The sequence below is a fragment of the Mizuhopecten yessoensis genome, unplaced genomic scaffold (genome assembly GCF_002113885.1).
Source record: "Mizuhopecten yessoensis strain PY_sf001 unplaced genomic scaffold, ASM211388v2 scaffold893, whole genome shotgun sequence".
Taxonomy (NCBI): domain Eukaryota; kingdom Metazoa; phylum Mollusca; class Bivalvia; order Pectinida; family Pectinidae; genus Mizuhopecten; species Mizuhopecten yessoensis.
Window position 1 is genome coordinate 239,454 of NW_018403774.1, and position 24,360 is coordinate 263,813.

The following is a 24,360-nucleotide window of genomic DNA, read 5'->3' on the forward strand; positions in this document are numbered from 1 at the left end:
GTTCTAACATGTAAACATGGTAATAAGAACGCCAAGAGACATAAGAAATCATTTCTCCACAGGTATAACATGCTACAGAGGTTCATGTGACAATTCCTTCTCAGGAGGCAAAAGTATCGCTTTGTTTACAGCAGAAAAATGTGTGTAATTTCTATTAGTTGTCTTGTCTGTTACTGACCCACTGCAAGGTTAGGAAGTTCGGAGTGGGTCAGTGGGTAAGGACAAGGGGTGAGGTCAGGTGTAGAGGTCAGGGAAAACCAGTGGGCGAGTCCATCTGTGAGCCTTAGTTCAATCTATATGAAATATGACAAATGAAATAACAGCACGCTAGTACAAAGGTATGATGCTTTCTTGTTCTTGGCAGTGCTTGTTGGGGTTACTATGGTAATTGTTAATGTGAAGTGAATTATTTTCATCTTTTGTGATTTTTTGTCTTCACATAATTTAAGTGTCACACAAACAATTATGCATGCATATCATACACACACTATGAGTGAACTGTAAATCATCTTCCTCACAGCTATAAGTAAATAACAGAAACAGAAATTTAGTGTGCAAGACATACAGGGACATCTGTAATCTAGACCTCATGGATGTGTGATTACAGCATAACACTGGTGGTACTGACTTTGGGTATATGTATACGAAGATCCACAATGCACTGAGATAATGACAACATTGGTGGCAGTCGAGTTTGACCTACAGAAGTAAGCTTAGACTCGCTGATGGGCAAATGGAATCTCTGCCAAGCTTTTCTAAGCCCGTGTCCATTCACAAAACTACAAAATCAATAATGAGTTGCTTCATGTCAGCTATAAGCATTAGCTAGTGAAAGCAAATAAAAAATAAAGGCCGATTTTACAGAAAAAAATTACAAAAAACATAACTCCTACGTCTATTGGCCTGTCGTACATATCAGGAAAGATCTTTGAATTGTCGCTTCTAAACGGAAGTCGAAGGAAGCCGTCAGAGTCAGGCACGGAATTCTGTGTCACTGTTGATGTAGATATGCGAGACAAAGCAGACTTGGGATTTGATAAGAAGGCAATCCTTAATACCTTCAGCCTCCCCAGCAGGACCCAACAGACTTCGATGACAGGATCCCAGTGCACATCGGCCAGCTCAGTCAGCCTAACATGTGGGGTGGGGAATTGATGTGGCAAGAGATTCCTTGGCTTTTAACACTTTATTTCTATTTGACCCCATTACACATGATCGGGGTGTCATATAAAATCAATCCTGGTCCAGTGTAAGTGTTATAATTACTCCTACAGAATGAGACAATGAGATAATATGAAATATAAGCAGGCTATTTGTACCATTGTCAAACCTGTAATAACAGACCAGCCTCGGGAAATCCATAAGTGCTCTCTAAATGCAGGTGTCCTCTAAATACAGGTTCAGTTCATAATGAATTCACTACATTTGGAGAACACTTGAAGTGGCCTCTTAACACAGGTGGTCTCTTAAATGAGGAATTGAATATCTTGATTCCCTCAGACAAGTGAAGATCTGAATCGAGATCTTATTTGAAGACATCAGAAGGAATAATACAATGAGATCACAAATTCATGACAAACATTACAATGATGGTGCATATTTTTTTCAGCCAAATCATTTATAAAGTCTTCACTTTTTAAACTGTTGTGACAGAAGCTTGTTACATGTATTACCTGGCTGATATATCTATCTCTCTGACCCGGGCCATCAACATTCTCCTCTAGCTCTGCCAAGTCTAACTTTACATTCACTTTTTAACTTCTAAACATACCCAAGATTTACCTTCTTTTGGAACATAATTTAAAGTAATTTGCCTTGTCAAATACATGTACTACACTCCGGCAAATCCTAGAGATGTTAGTTATTTCAACGGTAATATGAAGGATCCTTTCTTACCACGTACTAAGTAGGATCATGGCTACCTACAGAGAGGAAAGGCAACAAGCCTAAATCACAACCTTGGCCCCCACCTCGGAGGATAACATTCTGGTAATGAAAAGTAATTAAACAAGTACAAAGGATGTAGTGAGATGTAGATCAAGTCGGTAATGAGGTCAGAGATCATTGCCCTGTCGACCAGCGTCCCTACACACCAGCCTCATGTCCCTACACACCAGCCTCCGTACCACATACTTCTTCACCTGTAGTCCAAACCTTGATTATCACAGTACAGTATTCATGGAACAAGAAGCTTAATTCCTCTACAGCAGACCCCCACCTGTTCAATTATATATCTATGGCACAGGTAATAACAGGTAACATATATCTCATCATCTGATTCTGTAATATGTACCATCTAATGGTTCTGAAAAGATTGAGAAGGCCTAATGAACAATTTCAAACAATCGATTGGTACTCTAAAATAGTAGTCTAACAATCTTCAAGTACCTGATGATTGTACTGATTACAGATAATTTCATAATAAATACAGGTATATAAACTGTACATACCTGACAAATGAACAGGTAGAGTTCAGTTGTGTAATACAGGAAGAGTAATACAGATATCTGATAATGTACTGGATTCTCTCATAATTCTTCTATAATGATTTTTAAAGGCATCTCATGTGTAACATAACACACACTATTTGAAGGAAGTTACAAAGCCTGGCACATTTCACCAATTACAGGTACACCAGTTTCAGGTGAGATACAGGCGTACAAACAGGAAACGTGATGGACAGCAATAAATCATAGACAATGGCCTGCTGTACTAGTTACCTAGACATCTTTATGATAAAAATTACAGTGTAACAGAATGGACACATACAACCACAGTATAACAGAATAAACACATACAACTACAGTATAACAGAATGGACACATACAACTACCGTACAAACAGGAAACGTGATGGACAGCAATAAATCATAGACAATGGCCTGCTGTACTAGTTACCTAGACATCTTTACGATAAAAATTACAGTGTAACAGAATGGACACATACAACTACAGTATCACAGAATGGACACATACAACCACAGAATAACAGAATGGACACATATATATACAACCACAGTATAACAGAATGGACACATACAATCACAGTATAACAGAATGGACACATACAACTCCAGTATAACAGAATGGACACATACAATCACAGTATAACAGAATGGACACATACAATCACAGTATAACAGAATGGACACATACAATCACAGTATAACAGAATGGACACATACAACCACAGGATAACAGAATGGACACATACAACTACAGTGTAACAGAATGGACACATACAACTACAGTATAACAGAACATACAACCACAGTATAACAGAATGGACGCTGTACTAGTTACCTAGACATCTTTATGATAAAAACTACAGTGTAACAGAACGGACACATACAACTACAGTATAACAGAATGGACACACAACCACAGTATAACAGAATGGACACATAAAACCACAGTATAACAGAATGGACACATACATCTACAGTATAACAGAATGGACACATACAACCACAATATAACAGAATGGACACATACAACTACAGAATAACAGAATGGACACATACAACTACAGTATCACAGAATGGACACATACAACCACAGAATAACAGAATGGACACATATATATACAACCACAGTATAACAGAATGGACACATATATATACAACCACAGTATAACAGAATGGACACATACAATCACAGTATAACAGAATGGACACATACAACTCCAGTATAACAGAATGGACACATACAACTACAGTTTAACAGAATGGACACATACAACCACAGTACAACAGAATGGACACATACAATCACAGTATAACAGAATGGACACATACAATCACAGTATAACAGAATGGACACATACACCCACAGTATAACAGAATGGACACATACAATCACAGTATAACAGAATGGACACATACACCCACAGTATAACAGAATGGACACATACAATCACAGTATAACAGAATGGACACATACACCCACAGTATAACAGAATGGACACATACAATCACAGTATAACAGAATGGACACATACAACCATAGTATAACAGAATGGACACATACAACCACAGTATAACAAAATGGACACATACAACCACAGTATAACAGAATAGACACATATAACCACAGTATAACAGAATGGACACATACAATCACAGTATAACAGAATGGACACATACAACCACAGTATAACAGAATGGACACATACAACTACAGTATCACAGAATGGACACATACAACCACAGTATAACAGAATGGACACATATATATACAACTACAAGGTGACAGAAAGGACTCGTGAAATAACAGGATAATAGAATGGATTCTTACAACTATAAAAGACTGCATACACCTCAAATAAAAGATAATAGAATTGACACATACAACTACAGTATAACAGTAAACACAAGTTTGTGTCTACATAAACTGGGGGACACTTGCATGGATACTACATGTGAGATTCATGAAATGTACAAATTACTGAAAATTTCTTAGAAGTATATAGATACAAACAAAACTGGCAGAATATAATTTGTGCCGAGTAATGTTGGACTACAGAGCTGTTGGTTAACCAGTACGGATCCATACCCTCTCTGCAGCCACACACTGACAAGCTGGAGGCCACCACACCTGTAGGGGGAACCACTCAAGCCTAGGAAAAGTGGCCTCAAGCAAGGTCAACCAAGGTCAAGAAGATGGCACTTTGTTTCCTGAGAGGATCAAGGTCAATAGTACCTGTAAACTTGTCTTATATGGAGATGTTTTATCAAGGTCAATACCACAGGCTCCAATAGAGAAACGGATAGAATTCAATCACTTCTGACTGTAGCAGGCAATTTCAAATTATATATCAAGTAGCCGCAACCTTGAACGCTTGACCATCAAAACATAAATCACTTGGTCCTAGAAAGACACAAATATGATATTTTCCTTTCCTGGGGCATTTTCATTCATTTTTTCAGTAATTAAATTATTAACAATGAAAAAGATAAAATGAGTTTAGAATACTTACTCACGTCCTCATAAGCTTTCAAGTCAAAACAACACAATTTGAAATGTAGCATATTATACTGCTGTCCAAGTTAGACACGAGAGGACGGTAGCGACAGAACCTTGTTGAAGGGGAAAACTAACAACCCAGACTTTACAACACTCCTACCGTGCCACCTTCCACACACCCTCGATCGTCAACCATACCATCCATCAGAACAATCCGACCCTAACCCTGATATCCACCCCCTATCCACCCGATACGCGACAGCCAGGCCCGTACTGGTACATATTGTGTCCTCTAGTGTAACTCTCCTGTCATTAGGAAACCGGTCTTCTCACACACTCCACAATCACAAATAAAACATCTACAACACATTTTAAAATTGAGTTACGAGAAATGTTTTACAAGTGTTTCACTACTGCCCGCTTGATTTAATGGTGTTTCTTAGGTTTTGAAAATATGGTAGTCGTTCCCAAATGACATTTTAAATTGATTATAGCTCATCTCCTTAACACATAATTTTGTGTAATCTGATCGTGTAATGATTTGAACAAGCTGATGTATGAGTTTAAGTTCTGCTCTATGATAAACAGATTTTACTATCTCTTTCACAGGGAACACGTTCACTGGAGCTGAACCTACTAACAGTTAATATACCTTACCTACAAATGCCAGCGTGACATTGGGTTAGCTAGCAGGACGTGGTCACCCTGATGATAAACCACAAAGGGAGGCAACACAGCATTGTCTAAAGACAACACACACTGTCCAATACAGCAAAAAGTTCACAATATTAAAGCGTTCTCTGAGAAATGATGCAAGTTTAAAAAAGCAAGTATCTCCAAGCGTAATGGCTCATAAAAGGTTGGCTCTTCTCTAAAATGGCTTGGCTGGCTGTAGACCATTAAGGAGGACTACAGCTGTAATAAATCTGAACCGCCCTTAACTAAAACACAGGTTACTCTGACACTGAAGACTGGCCGAGATTGGCTGTAAGCCTTAGCTATAACTAAACACAGGTTACTCTGAATGGCCCTTAACTAAAACACAGGTTACTCTGACACTGAAGACTGGCCGAGATTGGCTGTAAGCCTTAGCTATAACTAAACACAGGTTACTCTGAAAGGCCTTTAACTAAAACACAGGTTACTCTGAAACACCCTTTACTAAAACACAGGTTACTTTGAAACACCCTTAACTAAAACACAGGTTACTCTGAAACACCCTTAACTAAAACACAGGTTACTTTGAAACACCCTTTACTAAAACACAGGTAATTCTAAAAGCAATTAACTAAAACGCAGGTTACTTTGAGACGCCCTTACCTAAAACACAGATAACTCTGACACTGTAGACTGGCCGAGAGTGTCTGTGAGCCTGAACTAAAACACAGGTTAGCTGGGCACTGTAGACAGGCCAAGACTGGCTTTAAAAATCTGTTTGGAAGGTTAAAAGTTATCACCACACAGGTAAAATACTGAAAATTAGTGGGAAATGATGGTCTGATGACCAGCTTAACTTGGCTTGGATTGAAAGGAAATTAATTGAAACAGATTGGACAGTGCAGCAATTGACAGGAGGTATCAGTTATTGACAGGGTATGGATTGAAATGGATTGAAATGGATTGACAGTATATGGGGCAGGGATTGAGATATCAGTTATTGACATCGATTAAAATGGCACTGATTAACACGATTCACAGGGCACAGATTTACAGGGATCGCCAGGCAGTGACAGTGGGCAGGACAGTGTTTTACAGATGTTGACAGTGAAAGTGGGCAGGACAGTGTTTGACAGTGACAGTGGGCAGGACAGTGTTTGACAGAGGTTGACAGTGACAGTGGGCAGGACGGTGTTTTAAGATCGACAGTGACAGTGGGCAGGACGGTGTTTTAAGATCGACAGTGACAGTGGGCAGGACAGTGTTTTACAGATGTTGACAGTGAAAGTGGGCAGGACAGTGTTTGACAGTGACAGTGGGCAGGACAGTGTTTGACAGAGATTGACAGAGACATGAAGGGACTAAGATCAGTGATTAACATGGACTGAAGAGACACGGATTGATAAGACACTGAATGACTTGGCATAAATTGACAAGGCCCAGATTGACAGCCAAGGGTTGACAGATCCCTGGACGTTCTGTCATCATTGTTAGGTAACCATGAGGTCAACCACAACATGTTTTCATGGTTACACATCCTTTTATATCAACTTCTATTTTAGTCTCACAAACAATGACAAGACAATCATATAAATATTCATAATTTATTATACAACACTGCCAATCATATACTTATGGTTAATTTATTGATGCAAAATACTGAAAAATCTAAAAGACAAACTCTTCAAAAAATTTCAATTTACAAAAATTGGTTCTGCAATATATATAACATTGGATCGGATCACTGATGTGTATCAACAAATGTCAGAGGAAAACATTTGAAATGTTTGTATGAATCAAAATAAATGTAGCTCTTTGTTCATCTAGTGTTACGATATCAATAAAATATGTATTCCTACACACAACTGAGGTGTTATATTAATTAATCAAGAAATATTTTTTTTGTTATGAATGGAAACGTTTATAATCTTTCTTCAAATGGAACAATACTTGCAGTCCAAAAGAATATCTTATTTATGGGTGATAGATATAATGATCCTCTGTGAGGCCACACCAAATTAACGTAAGATAAACACACAGATATCCTCTGTGAGGCCACAACAAGTTAATGTATGATAAACACACAGATATCCTCTGTGAGGCCACCTCAAGTTAATGTATGATAAACACACAAATCCTCTGTGAGGCCACAACAAGTTAATGTATGATAAACACACAGCTATCCTCTGTGAGGCCACAACAAGTTAATGTATGGTAAACACACAGATATCCTCTGTGAGGCCACACTAAGTTAATGTATGATAAACACACATACATCATCTGTGAGGCCACACCAAATTAATATATACAAAAGACAAACTGGTATTTTCTGTTTTACTGTCCATAAAGATTAATAGGTACAGGATATCTACCATTATAAAGCAACACCAAATATATACTAAATATCTGGAAAATATCAGCAAGTATTGTTTTTGTGATTTTGCTGAATCTCATTTTTATTACGTACCTTTAGATTTTTTATAATCTTGTGATCTGACCACTAAGCAACAGGATTAATGGTCCAGCCATGCACAACTGTTACATAATAATAATTATATTCATAAAATAAAAATTTCAAGCCTTCAACTCAGTTGTATATATGTACCAATATAAATTAGTTGTTTTTTGAATTGAAAGAAATCAAAATTAAGGAAGAAAACCTGATTTTCAAATAAAAAAAAGAGGAATTTGTCAAAAAAAAGGTAAGGGCATGTTATTAAATTGGTATGGCCTAATGTATGTGTAAAATGTCCTATTCATGGCGGGGGCCAAACGTGGAGTATATATCTGTCAATCAGCCACAACTCAAGGTGAATTACACCAGGTTACTGTGACTTGTATAAATGAATTCTGTCAATCATTCTAGTAAGAAATTATTTTTACAAGTCCCTACAAATTAACATAACAGTAAAAAATCTGCCTTTTGACACCTTAACCATATGTTATTATCCTTCTTTGTCTAAACATTAAAACATAGAACAAAAGTTTGAATGGATAAAATGGAACCCTAACTAAGTAACTTAAAACTACCTGCATAAGCATCTGTATCTACTGTATCTGTTATAACAATAGCCTCCTAAATGAATACGTAAGATCGAGTATTCATTTATATCATCTAACTATATCATTATAGGTATTATATATCTACCTGTGTTATAACCTATATCAATATAGGTATTAGATATCTACCTGTGTTATTACCTATATCAATATAGGTATTATATATCTACCTGTGTTATTACCTGTAACATTATATGTATCAGATATCTACCTGTGTTATTACCTGTAACATTATAGGTATTATATATCTACCTGTGATATTCCCTGTAACATTATAGGTATTATATATCTACCTGCGTTATTACCTGTAACATTATATGTATCAGATATCTACCTGTGTTATTACCTGTAACATTATATGTATTAGATATCTACCTGTGTTATTACCTGTAACATTATAGGTATTCAATTCAATTCATTTATTGACTTTGAGCTTTACAGCTCATCAGTATGTACACAATACATATAAATACAGTGGCAGACACTGCAATAACGCAGTGGAGAATGGACAAAAAATGCATGTAGTTACACATATTTTAACATTATATCATGCTATTCCTCAACTGGGTGGCATCATATATATATTTACTTAACATAGTTAATTCTTAACGTTCGTTGTGCTTAATAATTGAATCAGCTTGAAAACAGATGGTTTTTTCCAGTAGTACAATTTTATACGTCTTTCTCTTAAAACTTGATAAAATGGACAAATGAACAAAAAATGGTATTCGTCTTCAATATCTTCAGAGTTACAAATTCTGCATATACGTTCATTTCTTACTATGTTTCGATATCTCCCAGTTTCAATATACAGCGTATGCGCTGATAAACGTAACCTAGTTAGAGCAATTCTATTTCGCTTTGGAAGATATTTACATAAATATTGTTGTAATGTTATATATCTACCTATGACATTACCTATATCATTATAGGTATTAGATATCTACTTGTGTTATTACCTGTATCATTATAGGTATTAGATATCTACCTTTGTATTGATATAAACATGAATTGCTTTATCTACCTGTTTTCTGTATAGATGGTTATTCTTATGTGACACCATCATTGACATTATTTGACACATGATCATTGACACTAAGTGACACTATCATTGACACTATGTGACACTATCATTGACATTATGTGACACCATCGAGGACACTTTGTGACACTATCATTGACACTATGTGACACTATGTGAAACTATGTGACACTATCATTGACACTTTGTGATCATTGACACTATGTGACACTATCATTGACATTATGTGACACTATCATTGACATTATGTGACACCATCATTGACATTATGTGACACATGATCATTGACACTAAGTGACACTATCATTGACACTATGTGACACTATCATCGACATTATGTGACACTATCATCGACATTATGTGACACTATCATTGACACTTTGTGACACTATCATTGACACTATGTGACACTATCATTGACACTTTGTGATCATTGCCATTATGTGACACTATCATTGACATTATGTGACACCATCATTGACACTAAGTGACACTATCATTGACACTTGTGACACCATCGTTGACATTATGTGACACCATCATTGACACTATGTGACACTATCATTGACATTATGTGACACTATCATTGCCATTATGTGACACTATCATTGACACTATGCAACAATATAATTGGAAATAATTTGTGACATTGATTGACACTATTTGACAATGTAACTAACAATTTATGACACATTGATAGAAATAATGTCACATTGTAATTGACACTACTTGACAATGTTCTATATTGTCACACTGTTTGACACTGTATCACACAGTGATTGACATTATGTGAAACTGATATTGACATAACACTACCATTGACATTTATGTGACAGCAATTGACAACATGTAATGCTGATTGACACTTAACTTTGTTACACCTCAAGTGAATTTCTAGCTATTTGATTGGTTGGGAGAAAATTGAACAAAAATCTCTGTCACCCTCCGAAAATACATTGGTTTTAAGGGGCGCGGGTGATATTGTCATGAGACAGTGAAAAATATCACATGCGCAAAAACTGTGCGTGCACCGCTTCGTTTCCCCAACGTGATGGTCACAAGACCGTTTGACGGCAACAGCCAATTTCATCAAGCGCCGGTGCGATAGCGATTGTAAACAGCAGACTATCAACAAACAAGATGTTATTATCGAGGTTTGCTGCCGTTTCTGAGCTACATTGACTTTTGGTGTAGCAAAATAGATATGACATTCATTAGCAGGGGACAGTGAATATTGTCAACCCTCAAAAACCCATTGTCACCCTCGGCTTCGCCTCGGGTTACAATGGTTTTCTCGGGTTGACAATATTCACTGTCACCTGGTAATGAATGTCATATTTATATAATGTCATACTGTGACCGACACTATCACACTGTGACTGACATTATGTGACACTGTGACTGACATCATGTGACACTGTGACTGATATTATGTGACATTGTGACTGACATTATGTGACACTATGCTTGACATTATGTCATACTGTGACTGACATTATGTCATACTGTGACTGACACTATCACACTGTGACTGACATTATGTGACACTGTGACTGACATTATGTCACACTACGATTGACATTAAGTGACACACTTATTGACACTATCACATTGTGACTGACATTAAGTCACACTAATATTGACATTATGTGACTGACATTATGTCACACTGGTGTTGACATTGTTTGACACTGTCATTGACACTATGTCATTATCTGTCAACTCTGTAAGGATACTTGGACACACTCTACACATACAATATGTTGGGTACTAGACTACCGAGAAGGACACTGAGAACCCACTGTGCATACAGAGCTGTGCTATCCTGTTTGATTTCTCACCTTACCCAGCATGTTTAACACTACCTTCTATCATGTACCCCACTGGTTAGGAAGATATTCAAGGCAACGGTCATTTTTAGGTTAATTTTAGAAAAATAAAGATTTTAATGGGCCAATATATGGCCATTGTATTGTAATTAATTTCATATTGCTTAATTCCAACGGTCCATTTGTCTGTAGAATGTCCCTATATCCCTCCTAACCACTAGTACCCTATATTCTACCGTGATTTACACAAGATATCTTATTCATATAACATGCTTCCAAAATACTACCCTCTATTCTATAGCATACTTCTACTCTATTTAACTATTTAACATTAGCTGGGGATGGAATTGGTGTCCTCAGATTTTATAGCATGATGCTCTATTTTTTTTATATCTGAAGTCACAATTTCTACTCTATGTGACATTAGCTGGAGTAGACTCTCTACATTCTCTCTATCTGAAGCTATGACAGTGGTTAAATGAACACTGCACATCCTGTATACAACCACGGCACACGATACTACCCTGTTGTACACTGGTGTACATGACATGCAGCCCCTACTTGTTACAGCATTCTATCCTGTTTGACATAACATGTGACTGTTTTAGAGACAATATTAGTCTGTGTGAAATAATAAGCTACCCTGTTTGTCATCAAACTTGGAACATCCCTAGATTCTATGGGTGACACTGATGCTGCCATGTTGCCTTGTTCGAGACACAAACATCAACCTCTGACGACTTATATCGCCTGTACTGTGGTACCGCGACTGCCCTGACTTATACACTGTGATACTCTAGTTGGTACTGTGACATTACAAGAACCCACAGGATTATGTATTACATGTAGATATTTACTCAAGGGTAGATTCAAATACACACAGTATACATTATGTGTACACTTACAATAGTAGACTATACACCACAATGTGGGCCTATATAGATGAGACTAACTTTTACTTGAGTTTAATCTCCACATATGACTGGCATTAAGTATGTTAGTCCAATGTAAACACATCATACCCATGCTCCAACAAGGTGAACAAAATTACACGAGTTACATCAACAAATCAGTGCTGTGGTAAAATCTATACCAGGGTTGCTGAGTAAAACAATGCTAATTTATCACAGGAGGCTGGTTTGCTAGGCCAAGGGTTATGTCATCCGCACAGACAGATAACATACTGGCAAAGAATATATAAATCAATTTGAAATACCACCTATAGCCCTTGTCAGGTCAAACCTAACATCAACTTGCCTGATAGTATACAGACAAATATCAGCCTTATCATGAATGAAATTTCAATGTATTTGTTGGTGAGTTAAGAATGTGTGAGAGAAATGGTACCTACCTTGCCGTAGACTCCAGCTTATAACAGGCGGTGGTCAGTAGGTGTTAGATTCCATGAAAGTGAGACTGAGAGGGCTGATGAGCACTGTACACACACAGTAGTGGGTCTGTGACTTGGCTGACTACAACACTGTATACCTATGTACCTTGTGTGTATACCAGCCTGCTATCTACCAAGCTGCTAGCTCATGTGCCGATCTATGACGTCAAAGGAAAAACAAGGTCAGAGAGCCCATACCTAATCAACAGTGCTGTATTATTAATGACTCTAATTGCATACACACTCCCAGCTTACCTACACACCGCTCTCGCACATTACTTAAAGCCTGTTCCAGAAAACCTCCTTATTATATACTAGCTTCAAATTAATCTTTAAAAATGTATGGTATTATAATTTACTGTGTGAATGTACAGTATGTTAGGCTATGATTCCACACACAGATGAATCAGCTGTGTCCATTCGCAGGGCTTAATGTACAATAGGAGTGAATACATCTACACTGCTGTATGTAAAAATAAATGTATGACAAAAACCATAATTGTGATTAAGCTACAGAGAAGTGGCTTCGATCACTGTGGGGCTTTATCTGTTCGCGAGCTGTAAATCAGCTCTTCTCTCTATGTTGTATATATAATTACTGCCAATACACATCTCATAAAGAAAGAGAATATCTTTAATTCAATATACTGCTAGCCTTACACCCAACTGACTACACCATACTGACTGTGTCATCCCATTAAATCCACATTAAATGTATAGCATCAATCAAACAGTTTTAAATGTTTGATTTGAAATGCAATATTGAAATTTTTCATCTCAAAATTATATTTATGTATGCATAAAAATTATGATATTGATAAGTTTTATAGGAACACTAATTCTATAAAAGTATTAAAGCACTACTTAAATATCCACCCCCCTCGTAATATTATTACAATATAATGGAACCTACTACAAAAGGCCTTCAAAACATAAACACAAATCAGAAGTATTGCAGTTTTACACCAAATATATGTCTGATGTATGTCCAGTGTATTAGTACATGTATGTCAGATGTCTGATGTAACAGTTGTCTTATATAATGTATTCAAATGTATGTCTTATGGAACATATATCTATTGTTTTAACATTGAACTGTGTTAATATGGCATTTACAGTCTATATGAATGACACAGCTCTGCAAGGAAACAAAACATAACGCGATAGCACATTATGGTTTTTTCCTTTGCAAATCTGTGTCATTCATGCCGTATCAACACAATTTACTACTTATATTTACCATTTTCTATTTCACAGAAATTAACAAATGCATATATCGAGCATTATAATTAGCACTTCACAGTAACGGTAGGGGTGTCATCATGTGGGCCATGCTGCTTTCAGCCTGTATAAATGTTTGCTTTGGTTTGGTTTATAGAGTGGCAATGCCATACAGTGGTAAATATAATATATCCTAATGAAATTTAAAATAATTTATGTATATTGTTTGTCTATTATATATTATGTATAATAATAAACCTGTCACCTATTTTATAATAATAATACAATGTATATCCATTTTAATCTACAAGAAGATATAATTGTGATATCGGAGGAATGGACAGACATATCAGAGGCTGTGCAAGAAGACATATCTATGATATTGGAGGAAAAGACAGACATACCGAGGATTTAAAGGAAGACCCAATTGTGAAATCAGAGGAATGGACAGACGTATCGGAGGATGTACGAGTCAACATATATGTAATTGTTGATATTGGAAGAACGGACAGAAACACTAGAAGACATACTTGAGATATGAGAGGAATAGCCAGACCTAGCCTAGGATGTACAAGACAGAAGGTTCTGGAGTCTGATACCATATATCAGTGTACCTGCAAGGCTGATTTGAAGTCCATTACTCGAGATCACTACAGCAGTATCAATTATAGATGAGATCACACCTCTGTACCACACCAACTCTGGGTCAATACCTGCTACACTATCTGACAGCCCTTGCAAGCCTCTATACCCAATTTAACGACAACCTGTACCTCATAAAACTCTTTTTAATGTTTCAATGAGAATAATTTGTAAATATTTACTTTAAAGTGATAATGCAATCTTATATTTATACTCATATAAGTTTTCTTTCCTATTTTACTTCAGAATTTCTTTTTTTAATTAATGAACAAACCTATGTTTTACCTCAAGTAAATATACTGTCCGAAGAGATACTAAGAATAAATTACAGTAAACCTGTCTAATCTGACACCTTATTTGAAACAATATATCGGTCAAATTAGAAACAATACACAGGTCTTATTGGAAAGTTTTCATTAGAAATTCAGTTACAGCATTATGTTGAATAAATACTCAGGTGTCAGATTAGACAGGTTTAGTTGAAACACAAATACAAATGTGTTGCTGGTGTGCATGGATAAACTGTTCAGAGTAAAAACAAACGGTCCAAAAAAATCAGACTGTAACATAAAACACAATACCACGTACATTACATAAAACTGTCATTTAACACTGGGAGCATTTTTACTCTATATATATAACAAAAGGTATTATTTTCATGCTAAATGGATTATTGAGGTTTCCCAAGCTTCATCATAAATAAAGGTGTAAATTTCTATAACCTGCTCATTAGTATATCCTGACCTACCTGTACACACATTAATGCTGTGTCATAACAATGATGTCAGGTTCTCTGTCTTCTAGCTTGTTACAAATAAAATACATCAACCTGCTCGGATGGTTTACCTGACCAGGTGAGTACAGGATATACCACTAATGGTATACTTGACCAGGTGAGTACAGGACATACCACTGATGGTTTACTTGACAAGGTGAGTACAGGATATACCACTAATGGTATACTTGACCAGGTGAGTACAGGACATACAACTGATGGTTTACTTGACCAGGTGAAAACAGGACATACCACTAATGTTTTACTGGACCAGGTGAGTACAGGACATACCACTAATGATTTACCTGACAAGGTGAGTACAGGACATACCACTAATGGTTTACATGACAAGGTGAGTACAGGATATACCACTAATGGTATACTTGACCAGGTGAGTACAGGACATACCACTAATGGGTTACCTAACCAGGTGAGTACAGGACATACCACAAATGGTTTACCTGACAAGGTGAGTACAGGACATACCACTGATGGTTTACCTTACCAGGTGAGTACAGGACATACAACTAATGGTTTACCTGACAAGGTGAGTACAGGACCTACCATTAATGATTTACTTGACCAGGTGAGTACAGGACATACCACTAATGGTTTACCTGACCAGGTGAGTACAGGACATACCACTAATGGTTTACCTTACAAGGTGAGTACAGAATATACCACTAATGGGTTACTTGACAAGGTGAGTACAGGACATACCACTAATGGTTTACCTGACAAGGTGAGTACAGGACATACCACTGATGGTTTACTTGACAAGGTGAGTACAGGACATACCACTAATGGTTTACCTGACAAGGTGAGTACAGGATATATCACTAATGGTTTACCTGACCAGATGAGTACAGGACATACCACTAATGGTTTACCTGACCAGGTGAGTACAGGATATACCACTAATGGTTTACCTGACAAAGTGAGTACAGGACATACCACTGATGGTTTACTTGACCAGGTGAGTACAGGATATCCCACTAATGGTTTACCTGACCAGGTGAGTACAGGATATACCACTAATGGTTTACTTGACAAGGTGAGTACAGGACATACCACTAATGGTTTACTTGACCAGGTTAGTACAGGACATACCACTAATGGTTTACCTGACAAGGAGAGTACAGGAAATACCACTAATGGTTTACTTGACAAGGTGAGTACAGGACATACCACTAATGGTTTGCCTGACCAGGTGAGTACAGGACATACCACTGATGGTTTACTTGACCAGGTGAGTACAGGATATCCCACTAATGGTTTACCTGACCAGGTGAGTACAGGATATACCACTAATGGTTTACATGACAAGGGGAGTACAGGATATACCACTAATGGTTTACTTGACAAGGTGAGTACAGGACATACCACTAATGGTTTGCCTGACCAGGTGAGTACAGGACATACCACTGATGGTTTATTTGACCAGGTGAGTACAGGACATACCACTAATGGTTTACTTGACCAGGTTAGTACAGGACATACCACTAATGGTTTACCTGACAAGGAGAGTACAGGAAATACCACTAATGGTTTACTTGACAAGGTGAGTACAGGATATACCACTAATGGTTTACCTGACAAAGTGAGTACAGGACATACCACTGATGGTTTACTTGACCAGGTGAGTACAGGATATCCCACTAATGGTTTACCTGACCAGGTGAGTACAGAATATACCACTGATGGTTTACCTGACCAGGTGAGTACAGGATATACCACTAATGGTTTACCTGACAAAGTGAGTACAGGACATACCACTGATGGTTTACTTGACCAGGTGAGTACAGGATATACCACTAATGGTTTACTTGACCAGGTGAGTACAGGATATACCACTAATGGTTTACCTGACAAAGTGAGTACAGGACATACCACTGATGGTTTACTTGACCAGGTGAGTACAGGACATACCACTGATGGTTTATTTGACCAGGTGAGTACAGGACATACCACTAATGGTTTACTTGACCAGGTTAGTACAGGACATACCACTAATGGTTTACCTGACAAGGAGAGTACAGGAAATACCACTAATGGTTTACTTGACAAGGTGAGTACAGGACATACCACTAATGGTTTACTTGACCAGGTGAGTACACGACATACCACTGATGGTTTACCTGACAAGGTGAGTACAGGATATACCCCTGATGGTTTACTTGACCAGGTGAGTACAGGATATACCACTAATGGTTAACTTGACCAGGTGAGTACAGGATATACCATTAATGGTTTACCTGACCAGGTGAGTACAGGACATACCACTGATGGCTTACTTGTCCAGGTGAGTACAGGACATACCACTGATGGTTTAGGTGAGTACAGGACATACCACTAATGGTTTACCTGACAAGGCAAGTACAGGACATACCACTAATGGTTTACCTGACCAGGTGAGTACAGGACATACCACGAATGGTTTACCTGACCAGGTGAGTACAGGATATACCACTAATGGTTAACTTGACCAGGTGAGTACAGGATATACCACGAATGGTTTACCTGACCAGGTGAGTACAGGACATACCACGAATGGTTTACCTGACCAGGTGAGTACAGGACATACCCCTGATGGTTTACTTGACCAGGTGAGTACAGGATATCCCACTAATGGTTTACTTGACCAGGTGAGTACACGACATACCACTGATGGTTTACCTGACAAGGAGAGTACAGGATATACCACTCATGGTTTACTTGACCAGGTGAGTACAGGATATACCCCTAATGGTTTACCTGACCAGGTGAGTACAGGACATACCCCTGATGGTTTACTTGACCAGGTGAGTACAGGATATACCCCTAATGGTTTACCTGACCAGGTGAGTACAGGATATACAACTAATGGTTTACCTGACAAGGTGAGTACAGGACATGCCACTAATGGTTTACCTGACAAGGTGAGTACAGGACATACCACTGATGGTTTACCTGAGAAGGTGAGTACAGGATATACCACTAATGGTTGACCTGACAAGGTGAGTACAGGACATACCACTAAACAGGACATACCACTAATGGTTTACTTGACCAGCTGAGTACAGGACATACCACTAATGGTTTACCTCACAAGGTGAGTACAGGACATACCACTAATGGTTTACTTGACCAGGTGAGTACAGGATATACCACTAATGGTTTACATGACAAGGTGAGTACAGGACATACCACGAATGGTTTACCTGACCAGGTGAGTACAGGACCTACCACTGAAGGTTTCTGTGATTAGATGAGTACTGGAAAAACCATTGATGGTTTACCATTAATTACCAGGTTGGTAAAGAATTGACAGGTCACTATCCAGGACAAGTGAAAATACTTTATCTCACATTATTCAGTCTTCACAATCAATGAAATGATTTTGAATACACGCCCACGATCAAATTAACGTGTTGGCTACTCGTACCCACTGAACTATGTAGCTCTATCAGGGTATCCTGATCTGTGTTTACCTAACAATTGTGACCAGGAGAGGGATAATACAGCGTAAGGAGACATCCCCCTAGTTTGGGCTGCCCCTTTCAATAAGAGTGTCATGTTTAAAGAGTTACCTTACAATCCACCCAAGGTCGGGCGAGGTGCTGGGTTTCCTTTACTGACAGTACAAGTTTTAACACACACTTTATACCTGAGAAAATGAATCAAGTGTACTTTAGAATCTTTTCACTAATTACCTGACAACAAGAAAATTCAGGTGAAAGGCATATTCTAAACAATCTAGACTTAATTCTGCTGTGTAACCATCAGCAATGGTACAGTGTTTATACAAATAAACATACAAATAAACAAATAAACATACAAATAAACAAATAAACATACAAATAAACATACAAATAAACAAATAAACATACCAATAAACATACAAACATACAAATAAACATACAAATAAACAAATAAACGTACAAATAAACATACAAATAAAATACATATAAACATTCAAAAACAGTAACCAGTAAACAACCAGGATATGTACATTGTATAAACACAGAAGCCGTGGGAGAACAGTTAACACATCAGTATAGAATTTCTGTTCATGTTAAACCAAGTTTTGTATTTCCTTACATCCAACAACAAAAGAACATGTTTCTTATCAAATATTCTCATCTTCCATATGTTTCAAATTATCATCAACAGCAATATATATTTACATCAATATCAGGAGATTTTTCTCATTTCAATAATTACATCAATCAATCAAAATATGACAAATTCACTGACATGGTTATAATAGCTGTCTAATCTTCTGTTTTTTTTAAATTTTAAATCGGTTTCCAAATGTTGCATGAAATCAGTTTCCTTTTTAGTAATTTCTCACTCTCTTACCACAATTTCAGTTTGAAATTAAACGAATTGATGGACAAGTTTCCCCCTTTGAAGAATTTCTATCATAATTACCATGTTTAGAAGAAAGGTAAAAAAAAAACTGATTTTGTGATGAGATTCTTGTGTACATCTTATATATGGAAGTTGTGCAGGTAAAAGTGTTTTTTGTGACCGAGTTGCTGTGTACTACAGAAGACAAGGTTTACAACTTGACCCTCACCCTTCCTTGACCACAGTCTGCTGTGTGGTCAGTCACTCACATACCTTTCAGGGACATCAAGTCCTGGACTGTTCCCCCAGGGACAATTTTACAGATCGCTACAGATATTAACCTTTGTTGGCCTACATAGATTTTACTCTCTTTGATGTACATTATTGAAATCTACTACGAATTCTAAATATCTGGACAGATTTATTTCCACTAAAGATTTCGAAATGATTTATTTTAATTTTTATTTAACTACAAATGGAAAAAATGTGTTAACACAAGGACGACATTTACCTGTGTCCACACACAGGGACAAAATCTTCCACTTTGACCACACACAAGGACAAAATCTACCAGTGTCAACACACACAATGACAAAATCTTCCACTTTGAACACACACAAGGACAAAAATCTACCAGTGTCAACACACACAACGACAAAATCTACCAGTGTCAACACACACAACGACAAAATCTACCCAGTGTCAACACACACAACGACAAAATCTATCATTGTAAGATATTTTGTTGAAAAATTAAACCAGGTAATTTTTATGGTTTCATTTTTTAAAAACTCAAATAAAAAATTAAGGAAACAAAACTTTATATTGGATATAAGGTTTTCTTTCTGAACAAATGGTATTTTGAAGACTGTTTGTGTTGCCTACGTATCAGATGGTCATCAGTTGTGTTAACAACGTTCACACAGCCACATCAGGACAGAAATCAGCCAACAACTACACTGCAAAAGATCTGGGTATGATGACGGAGAAAAAACAACCTTTCTGTCACAGTGGAGTACAGATACATTCACACAACAAGGCTCAGGTATGTGCAAATCGTACAGATCTACAGTGAGGATTCTCTCTTACAAATTGCTCACGAGGACTAGAGAAGACAGATTTCTAGGAGCATGCTTCGTAACTTGATAGCTTCACCATGTATAACAATGGCCGTATGTATGTCATGCACATTTGAGGTCACGGTCACGTTTCATGTAAAAATTAGACCTGGTTATTTACAGAAGAAAATATCTGTTGATAAAAGAAATGATAAATTTGAAAGGATCACCGAGAATGACATACACCAAAGCTCCAACTGGTCGGACCTACAGAAAACAACTGAAGAAGAAATGATACTGAGTGAATACAAAAGCAGCTGTACAAGATTTGACCTCGCTTTTAGGTAATAAGTCTTTCTGCTGAACATGTTAAAGGTTTAAAGCTATCCCATGGTAATCTGAAAGAACACCAGATCTCCCTCACACGCATTCATCTGAGTGACAGTTACAGAGGTGTTCTGTCGACTCTACAAGGCCCGGGGTCTCTGTCCCTGAGAAAAAGTCATGATGTATCTTTCAAGCCCCTATTGCTTTGAAGGGCTTACTCCTTAGCTAGCAAATCTGTGTCAAGACAAATTGACCTGCTATCAAATAGACTGACATTTAGAGTAAAAACTACCAAAACAAGCATGAGGAATAGGTCCTAATAGGGAGCTAGCAGTCAAGGTTTTCCAACCTGGAATCTAAAGTCAGTACCAGCGAAACAAAGGTAAAGAAAGTGGTGAGTTGTTCACGATGTAAAGTTTCATCCGGGATAGCTGTTACATCGCGAAGCACACAGAACACACACCAACCTGACATATTGATAGGCGATACCAATCTATCGCTAATCTAGTTCAGTTAGAAACCATAAAATATGACAGGACTCACTCGTTTGATTATCATCTCTGAAAAAGTGTAATTCTCCGAGGACGGGGAGCACATGTGTCTATCAGGCCCATCTATCGTCTCTACAGACAATAAAATAACTCATCCATGTAAATAACTGCCATAATGAAAATTTCATCTAATATTAAACAATACATTCAAATGAAACGTCCAAAAGAAAGATTACTGACAGAAAAAAAAGATGATTTGAAATTGATGCTATACAAATTGATGCAATGATATTAGTTTTTAAAAATGTCACAATATGTCAAGTCAAGAGTGTTTGTCTAACTTGTATGAAAGTGTCAAATGTTATTAATATTTTGTAAGAACTGGCAATGTTACTTTTAGCCATCAATTTGTGAAATCTTGTCAAATTTTGTCACAAGAAAATATGATTAATTTAACTATGTGATATGTATATTTATAGCAATATCCTGGTTAAATATGTGGAAGAGTTTCATTAGCTTTTCCTATATACAGCTTTTAGCTAATCTCCTTTTTTGAGATTGTGAATGAATTACTCACTTTTGTAACCACCAATTTAAACAATTTTCACCTCTATGAAAAAAGAAAAGTTGAGAGGGCCTGTATTGCTCACCTAGATATTTGGCAAAATGTACATGGAGAAATATTTTCCTTAATAGATTTTTTACAAAAATTCTCTACTTTTATCTCTGCCTTTTTAATATCGAAACAATTCCCCATTTCAAGCCCTGCCTCACATCACCAGAAAAGCTCCCCATTTTGAGATCTGCAGTACCAAGGGGGACAACACCCTTCTGGTAAGTGCAGGATGCTTCATGTCAAATTTGATTCAAATAATATCAATTGATCAAAATGAGTTGATGGATAAATACATAATTTTCCTTATTTCAGCATTGACCCTCACCCCTCAGGGGAGCTACTCTCTTCTTTGACATCAATTGATTCTAACAGTCCATGGCCAAGTACGTTTTGAAAGTAAACAGTTGAGATCCATATAATATAGGGCTGGGTTTTAACCACTAGGGCAACCCTGGTACATAGCTCTAATTCCTTAGGAATTAGGTATGTTCCGTTCTTAAAGGATGGAGATCTTTGCTTCCATAGGTGTGTGTGTGTGTGTGTGGGGGGGGTTCTCTGTTTATACATCATTTAATTGAATACTCTTGCTAAAACGATGCTTTAGTTCATTGGGTAAATTTCCTTTATCTATACAGGAGGAGAAGGTTTTTAAATCTGAAATATTTACCTATCTTTCTCCTTGTGCCCCTCGGTGCCACACCTTCCTTTTATACTAACTTGTGTCCCTTTGCCACAATGATGCTCCAAATAAAGTCTTGTTCAAGTCCTTTCATTTGTATCAAAGAAGAACAATTTTAAAAGTTTATTTCTACTTTTCCTGTTAGGCCCTGCCCTTTACTTTCTGAGAGTTTAGACCTCCGTTGATACAACATTGAGTCCCCTTGGCCCAACAAATCTTTAGACCACTTTGGTTAAAATCCCTTTACTTGTAAAGAAGTAGAAGGATTTTAATTATTTACCTCTATTCCCCTGTTGGGCCCATTCCTCTGCCACCTTACGAGAAGGATGCCCCAAGGACAGGAAAAAGATTTATACAAAATTGAATTCCCTTGGTCCTACAATGCTCCAGACCAAATCTAGTAATCTTCTGTTAATGTCTGGTATAAACACATGTCTACAATTCGACTGAGAGATGAATGATGTATAATTTATTCTAACACATTTATGATATAATGACAATTTTCATTCTTTAAGAACCATGTATTATCTTCTAATAAACGTTGTACATGGAAAGATCTTCCAAAACATTGCCCACATTGTAAATGTATACTAGTGAGCAGTGAGTGACTTGTATTGGACAGATTAGTTTGGTTAAGTGAGGGTACATGCATGTACATGAACACCTCTTAACATTTCCACATGCATCTGGCACAATATCACCGTTAGCTCAATGTCCAAAAATGACCAGGTGTACCATCAGGTGTAACATCAGGTGTACCATCAGGTGGACCATCAGGTGTACCACTAGGTGTACCATCAGGTGTACCATCAGGTGTACCACCAGGTGTACCACCAGGTGTACCACCAGGTGTACCATCAGGTGAACCATCAGGTGTAACCTCAGGTGTAACATCAGTTGTACCATCAGGTGTACCATCAGGTGTACCATCAGGTGTACCACCAGGTGTACCACCAGGTGTACCATCAGGTGTACCATCAGGTGTGACATCAGGTGTACCATCAGGTGTACCATCAGGTGTGACATCAGGTGTACCATCAGGTGTACCATCAGGTGTACCATCAGGTGAACCACCAGGTGTACCACCAGGTATACTATCAGGTGTACCATCAGGTGTGACATCAGGTGTACCATCAGGTGTACCATCAGGTGTACCATCAGGTGTACCATCAGGTGTACCATCAGGTGTACCATCAGGTGTAACGTCAGGTGTACCATCAGGTGTGACATCAGGTGTACCATCAGGTGTACCACCAGGTGTACCATCAGGTGTACCA

The 24,360-nt window shown here is 37.5% G+C and overlaps 1 protein-coding gene across 1 annotated transcript in view; it reads right to left on the reverse strand.

The window, feature by feature from the left end:
* Nucleotides 1-24,360, reverse strand: part of LOC110453735 (myocyte-specific enhancer factor 2C-like) — a 124,437-nt gene that overhangs the window by 68,864 nt on the left and 31,213 nt on the right. Inside the window, exon 3 of the mRNA XM_021502862.1 lies at nt 12,904-13,100. The gene's annotated coding sequence lies outside the window, so the exon portion shown is untranslated. The remainder of the gene's footprint in view (nt 1-12,903; nt 13,101-24,360) is intronic.